The sequence below is a fragment of the Cornus florida genome, unplaced genomic scaffold (genome assembly GCF_030987335.1).
Source record: "Cornus florida cultivar Cherokee Brave unplaced genomic scaffold, ASM3098733v1 CherokeeBrave_3.0.0_Hap2_Chr09, whole genome shotgun sequence".
NCBI lineage: Eukaryota > Viridiplantae > Streptophyta > Magnoliopsida > Cornales > Cornaceae > Cornus > Cornus florida.
In genome coordinates, this window is record NW_026775579.1 from 49,094,415 (window position 1) to 49,100,799 (window position 6,385).

Genomic DNA, 6,385 nt, shown 5'->3' on the forward strand with positions numbered 1-6,385 from the left:
TGTATCCCGTAAAAAGCTAAGAGCATTTAGAAATTCATAATAGATGAGGGACTCATGTGCGCCGTGAAAAGTTTTTACAACGCCTCGTAAAAGATCTTTTTTTCCTTGTAGTGGTGGCAACAACAACTATATTACATCTGTACTAGATTATGTAAGAAAACGTGTCCCATGCAGAATAGATTCATCTCCTATGGATAAATTTAAAAATTATCGGCCATGAGTAAATGTTTATGCAGCTTCTTAAGAATATCTTCATTAAGGATTGTTGTCAACTCATCAAGAAAGAGCCATCTCATACTACAAAATTGCTCACGTGAATGGATATGGTCCTATAGAATTTCATTTTTATTTTTTATTTTTAATTAAAATTTGTCAAAACCAATAGCAAAAAAACTTTAAGCCTGTTATGTTAATTTAGTTTTCTCATAATAACTTTTTTTTAGAAGAACCGAAATTCAAAAACTATAATTAGGTTTCTATTTTGGAGTTATTTGGTTAGGAAAGTTCTCGAAAGGTTAGTCTTGTGGTCTAAGCAATTGTAATCATTGTTCAACGAGGAATTTGGTTTAGGACTATATTAAGGCAACAAGTTATTTTCTCTTAACTACACTATTTAGTAGTGAGAAAATATTTTTGGTCCTTATCTACCTTTTTAGTGACTGCATGGACCAACCGACAAATTAATTTTGCCGTTAAAGGATTTTCGCAATAAAATTTGGGTTTTTGCCACCAATTTTTCTGTAGCAAAAAATCCATTTTCTTGTAGTAGGCCCTGTCTACATTTTGTTGAATTTAAAATCTTATTTTTTAAAATGAGGCCATATTCATACTCTCTTTTTCTACTCCACTTGTTTTTTTCTTTTTAAAGAAAATAATAAGAAAATCCTTGAACTCATGTATCATCTCTAAATTTATAATACCATATCTTCCCATTATAGTATAAACTTCAACTTTTCTTATTCTTCTCTGTCTCTTGGTTAACTTTTTTCCTTTAAAAGAAATAATTTATTTGTAATGACTCAGTCATTTCCTCCCTTTCCCTTTTTCTGAAATTTTACGGATAAATTTTTTTCCCGTTTTATTTTCCTTTCTGAGTTCGGTTTCTCGTCGCTTAGTGTCATCTTGAGTGCTTGGAATTGGTTTCCGAGACTCTTTTGTATGGATTGATAACTTCCTTTGAGAACCGAGTCATTTCCACATTTTCACTTTTCGGACACTATTCACTTTTTATCCTTTTTCCCTATTTCGTCATTTTCTCTATTTTGTCTTATCTCCGTTTGTTAATTTTTGGCATAACCTCACTTTTCGTGCTTGGAGTTAGTTTTTGACTTCACGTGCCTTCATCTTGAGTGGTTTTCTCGAAATACGTATCTTTACTTTTGCAAGAAAGTACTCCGGTTGCTCCTAGTGTCCATAGGGGCATGGATGCACAATTCTTCAGAATCTTTTTCTTTTCTTGAGGTATTTTTTGTAAATATCTTTTGAAGATATTTTATTTCAGAGGCATCTAAGAAGATATCTTTTGAAAGATATTTTCATTCTAGGGCAGTTTCACAGTCCCTTTTTATAGGGGCCATTGTGCAATTAATGAAAGTTATTGCAAAATATTTCGTCTGGAGCTTGGATCCTCGTACGGGATTCATTTTCACATTTCGTTGAGTCATGTACTCTTAAAATTTCCTTCTAGTTGTTTTTCTCCAGTTTCAGAGTTTCTAACCCTAGTTGCCGCCGAACTTGTTCGGGGCATATCTCTCTGCTCGGGACTGGATTTTTGACGCCGTTTTTTTTGTTATTCATATTTTCTCATTTTGAATCTTTTTCATTCATAGAGTTTTGCCGGTTGAGCGCGTCTTCTCAAATTCCAATTTTCCGGACCCGGCGTGGCCCTTTCGGGGCACTTTTTGAGATTTCTATAAATAAGTTGCCATAATTTTTAAAATCAGATTTTCAGACCTTCTTCCTCCTCTTGGCCAGCAGCCATGGGAGCCCAAGGGGCTGCCTTCACTCTTTCTTCTCCTCCACTTGATTTCCTTGGTAGAAAATCTTCGGCCTTAACATTTATTGTTCGCCTTGACGTGCTCTAACTTTCCCCCTTATTAGAATCCATTTCTAACCATTTCTTGAGTTCGGATTTGAAGTCAAGTTGTGATTTGGCATGGGGCTTCCTTGGGATTCTTGTTCACCGTGTTGTCCTCGACAAAACCCCGAAGTATTGTTGGATTCGAAGCCGTTTCGTTTCGGTGGGGATTTGAGATTTTCATCTCAAATTAAGGTAGGGGGTGTTATAGGTTATTATTTTTGTTATATTTCATGCTAGTGATGCTTATGCAACTTATTTACATGCTTTGGTAACAAATCTAGAGATTTTATTATTTATTTTTCTTGTGAAGGATTTCATTTTCCCGGTTGATTGTAGCTTTGTTTAAACATGTGGCATGGAATTATATTATCCCTTGATATGGTCATTGACATATATTAAATTGAGAATTTTTGGACAAGTAATGAAGATTTTATTTAATATTTTTCTTGAGTAAATATTTAATTCATGTAGCCTTATCTATCTTGAAATTAATATATATTAGCATATTATGTTAGGCTTTAATACACTCTTCAACATATGTGAAATTGAAAGTAATCGGAGATGTTTTAAAATCTAGTAATTATTAATTAATTTGATTAATTAATTTGCTCCAAGTTCACTATTCATTTCTTTGAAATTCCGACTTGATATTCTTGATGTGCATACCATATACTTTCACATATATTAAATCTAGAATATTCGATTAGGTTTTGAAACCTTTCATTTAATTAATTTCCTTGTTTGAGATTTAATCCTCATGATGATCTACAACTTGGAATTAAAGTGTGGCATGCTAGTAATTTAGGCCTTGGTATACTCGTTAACAAATATTAAATTGGAATCATTTGAATGAGAATTGTAACTTTTATTTAATATTTATCTTTGGTGAAAGTTAAATTTGCATAGGTGTAACTTGCATGAAATAAGCTTGTAATGTGATATTACAATAGGCTTTGGCATGTTCCCTACCATATGTTAATTTGAGAACATTTAGATGAGTTTAAAAATCTAGAGATTTTAATTAAAAGGATTAATTAAAATCTATTTAATGGTTCCCTTGGCTTAATTAAGTTTTTAACTTGATATTTGTAATGACCATGACTTGTTTACTAGCATATAGTAATTTGGGACCATTTGAAGTTGCTTTAGAATCTTGGGATTTAAATTAGCATGATTCAATTAAAATTCTACTTTATTACTCCAACAACCTAATTGAGTTTTAGAATGGATATAGGTGATGACCATGCTATGTTCTTTAATATGTATTAATTTGAGGTTATTTGGAATTGAATTGGGATCTAGAGAATTTAATTATGTTTATTTAATTAAATTCTATCTAATTGCTCCATGGATTTAATTGCGTCTTGGAAGTTGTTTCTATGTTTAAATCATGAACTTAGACTAGTTGTGTATTCACTTGGTTACATTTGAGCTTTTGATAACATTGTTGTTATATTTAAATTCATGAGCTTATGTTTTCAATGTTGAAAGATATTGTTATAGCGTGTAATGAATCGCACACTGAAGATTCGACATTGGTCATGCCATAGTAGTTGTGGACTTAGTACATGTATTGTATGTGTTTCCAGATTTGGTTGTGCTTGGTAGATAGTTGATATCTTGTATATACATGTTGATATATACGTTGTTGCACAACTTGTTGATTTTGGAAACTTGGGGATATCGTTATTTGGCTAAGGCTAGGACTTGGTTCTAGTACGGGGGATTGTCCCTTTATATAGTCTAGTGCGCACATATGGAGGTTACCCACGGGCTAGTAACCCTAAAGTAACTATGGTGTCTGTCTGATCCGGCGTGACGTCCAAGTATCCACTTTGGTTGATTTCGCATTTCTTTTCAAGTTGATAACTAGATGATATCGTAACTTGTTGTTTTTTTATTTGATTTACCATTTTAAGTTGCAAGATGGTAACTTTGAGAAATCATGCTTTATGTGTTGTATTGGAAGTTCCAATGTTGGTTAAATTGTATCGATATCATGATTTGTGTTTTGATGTTCAAATGTAATTTAGGAATGATCCTATAGATTCATTTTGAACATAGACGTTAGGTGGCATGACCCACTCTTGTTGTTTTCGTATTTTAGGTTTCAAGTTGATGACTTTGAGAATCTATATCTTGTTGCTTGTATAACATGTTTCTATGTTGTTGAGATGCATGAATGATGTGATTTATGCTAGAAACCCTCTAAGGTAGCTTAGGATGCTTCCTGAGTCTCATTTTGATATAGACATTAGGTAGCATGAACCCTTTTAACATGTTTCACCATAAGGTGATAAAATTGTAAAATGTTAGGTCAATGCATGCTCATCTCCTACGAGTAGCTTTATGTTACTCATCCACGTAGTAGGGATATTTTTCAGGTACATGAATCAATGTTGAGATTCTCATTATGCTTGGATGATTTGTGGACTTGAAGATTTCCATTCTTGTGAAAGTTAGCCTGAAATGCCATTTGTAGTCATTTTGTCAAATGTGTATATTTGATTCCAAACTTGTATTACGTGCTTAAGCACACTTTTTGGTATTCATTCTATGTATATGATATGTGGCCAAGGGCCAAACTTCATTTGTAATCCATGTATATTGAAAAATGTAGAATTTTGCCTTTAATGAGAAAAACATGAAAACTTGGGTTTCAATATGTCATTTTCACACTGGTGTGTACATTGTGTATGTAATTCATCCTTTAGCATTTATTTTCCATATGTGAGGTGTGGCCAAAGGCTAAACACCATTTAGTTTTTATTTTTGCATTTTAGTTCACATATTACATTTTTGGGCTAAAATAATAGAAACCGAGCCTTTAAGGGTTCAATTTCAAATCGGGTGATGTAAAGTGTGTTCTGGCACCTCCACTAGGTCTCATATATCTTATATGAAGTGTGGCCAAGGGCCAAACGGTCATTTGAAATCATTTCCTAATTTTGGTTTCCATATTTTCCATTTCAAGTTCATTTTCGCCTTTTTGGCCGTTGGGGGGTCGGATTTTGACTCGGCCATTTCCGGGAGCCGCGGACCATTCCCGTACGCTCAAAATCACCATTTACGTCTACGTGCATGATCATTTCCAGGAAAAACCCTTTCCTTTGTGATTTGAGCCTCCTATGGAATCATTTTTCAATTTTTTTGCATAATCTGATTTTAGGACATTCTGGGGTTTTTCTTCGAGAAATAAATTCCGGTCTTCATATGGTCACTTAGAAAACATGATTTTAGGGGGGGTTTCTTCTATGTGTTTTTTCAGAAAATGTCGTCTTGGTACTAGAAATCTCTCGTGAAGTTTCAGCTTCCAGTTTTCATTTTAGCAGCTTTTTAGCTCTCTTGACCAGATTTCTTGGGAGGGCATTTTGGCCATTTTGTAGCGAGTTTTTTTTTCATTTTCTCCCACGTATCTGGGTAGAAAATTTGATTTCGGGAGGGTTTCTTCTTTGTGTTTTTCCAGAAAAATTCATTTGGTAGCCCGTTTTCAATCTCAGATCCTGTAGCAGCCTTTTGTCCTCTTGTCCAGTTCTGATCTAGGGGCATTTTGGGGATTTTACAGTGAGTTTTTTTCGTTTCCTTTCTTGTGGTCGGGTAGAAAACTCAATTTTAAAGGGGGTTTCTTATTCGTATTTTTCCAAAAAAATCCGTTTCAGACCTCGTTTCGGCTCTCAGTTCTGGCTGAATTTTTCTCTTTCCTAGCATGTCATGGTGCATGCCATTGGACACCGAATGAGGCGCCGGCATGGGGCTTGCCATGGCCTTCGTCGGGCCGCCGCGATGTCACAACTTTAAACACTCGTTTCTCCCTCGTCCGGACTCCAAATCGAGTGAACTTTTTTTGTACTTGACTAATTTTTCGCTGTCTTTCCAACGGTGTGCTCTGTTGCACCCGGTTCTTCCTGGATAATTACCAGTTTACCCTTTTAGCCTTAAGTGCTCGTTTTTCTTCATCATGTCATTTCTCCTTTGTCCGGATTCTGAATCATGCGACTCTTGAGTCCTTATTGATTATTTTTTGTTGTCTTTCCAGCGGTGTGCTCGGTGGCATTCGAATCCATAGTTTTCATAAATGACTATTTTGCTCCTGGGGGCTTATTTGTCATATTTCCGATCTTTTACTTCCGCGTCAGTTTTCTTTGAGTTCCGTGACCTCATGGAAGGTCATCTTTGGGTCTTAGAGGTGTGTTGTGCCTTGGGAGACCATTTTCTTGTTTCTTGCTTCCGCATCGGGATCTGTTACCGGGTAAACTTTTGGGTTACCATTGACGCACCGGGTTGAACTAAACCTGGGTCATTACA